The 1,683-nt window shown below is 46.5% G+C and overlaps 1 protein-coding gene across 7 annotated transcripts in view; it reads right to left on the bottom strand.

The window, feature by feature from the left end:
• The window catches only part of ampd2a (adenosine monophosphate deaminase 2a), a 24,899-nt gene that overhangs the window by 12,700 nt on the left and 10,516 nt on the right, over positions 1-1,683 (bottom strand). The gene's annotated exons all lie outside the window — the stretch shown is intronic.

Here is a 1,683-nt window from a genome sequence, read left to right as displayed (position 1 = left end):
ATATACATGAAAACAAAGAAAACACTCTCTAAAAAGAACTCCCCAGATTCACTCTGACGTGCACTTACACACACCTGGAGGTGACACCGGGGGTGAGGGGGGGGGCTTCCCCACTCAAGACGTGCTGAAAACAGATGCTGCAGCTCGGACTAAACCAAATTAAACCAAACCTGGCAGAAGGGAAAGCCCTTTTTCAAAATGTCACACAAAGAGCAAAGGTCGCCTGAACTACTTCCTGTGACCTTTTCAAAGTAAAGGAGAAAGACCAGACCTTACATCACACTGTCAGTGTGTGTGTGTTTGTGTTTGTTTCCAGCTGCCTTCCTCCAACACTGTGGTCCGGACTGTCCACTCAAAGACTTAACTTTTACACCAGTGTGAAACTGACAAACACCGTGGAGGGGCTTCGAGGCCAAACGTACGTGGATTTAAAGATGTGCCGTTCCTCATGAAGAAGCACAGAACATCCACACATGCCAACACTGTCGTCCCCAGTATAGCCTCCGTGTAATCCCCCGGTATTTACCCCACAGATGTCTCCTAATCCAGCACCCCTGACTCTATTTATCTCAGTGACATCACCGCAGTGAGCTCCACAGTCACTAACTTTTTTTTTTTTTTTTTAAAAAAGGAAAAGAAAGAAGGGAGGAAAAAAACGGCCAGTTCTGGCTGTGGCTTTGGTTTGGACTTTCGAGACGCCTCTTGAAAACAAATAAAGCAGTCGCTGGAAAAAAAAAACAGGAACTGATGTGAAAACAACAGGAGGCGAGTGTGGAATAAACACAGACGACTTTCTTTTTCACCAACCTCTAAAAACACAACGTCAACACCCATCCTTCAGAGCTCATTATTACCCCTCCGGGTCACGACTGTCGTCTGGTTCTAAAGTGTTTGTCCAGCGTCGCTGCTCTGGCTCGTTTCAACATTTCCCCTCGTGTCTTTGTCATCATTAGCGTCACGATCCAGAGTCGTTAAACTGTGGCGATCATAACATCCAGCAAATGGGAAGTTGCTACACTTTTTCAAATCTCCTGCGTGTCTGTGTGTTCTCTTCTTCTTGATCAATGATGTCATTTGGAAAGGCTTAACGGCCCGGATTAAAAAGCTGAACGGGCCCCATCCGGCCCCCGGGCCTTGGTTTGCCCACGCCTGAGCTAGGGTCAGTGAAACAGGTCCTGCCTGTCTGCTCATCACTGCACCTCAGGCTGAAGGTACATGCCTGACACACAGACGCTACGTCGCTCTGTGACCACCGAGGTGGTCTAGGATTACACAAGCAGACGGAACGGGAGCAGCTAAGCTACGGTCGCAGATCTGGGATTAGTGCTGCAACATTGTACAAACCCTGTACTTTCCAGTGCACTTAAAAAAAGTCTGTCACCAAAAACAGATCTGATTCATCTTCAAATTTAAATCTGACCCTCGGTCTAGGTGGTTCAGTAAAAAAAAAAATTTTAACACTTGTGTTCAAACATTTGCAGCATCCTCTGCAAACTTGTCTTCAGATGCATCGTTTGACACTTTAAGAAAACAGCGCCACCAACTCCAAGCCCCCAGTGTTTGTTCACTGCAACCACCAAACTGAAAATAACAGTGAGTCAAACTAAGGTTGGCAAAACACAGGGTTCACAGCCGGAGACCAACCACACAAAACATGAAGTGGGTTTTTTTTCTCCCATCTGT

This window comes from Cynoglossus semilaevis, chromosome 11 (genome assembly GCF_000523025.1).
Source record: "Cynoglossus semilaevis isolate Cse_v1.0 chromosome 11, Cse_v1.0, whole genome shotgun sequence".
In the NCBI taxonomy this organism is placed as follows: Eukaryota; Metazoa; Chordata; class Actinopteri; order Pleuronectiformes; family Cynoglossidae; genus Cynoglossus; species Cynoglossus semilaevis.
This window is presented reverse-complemented; position numbering and strand designations above follow the sequence as displayed.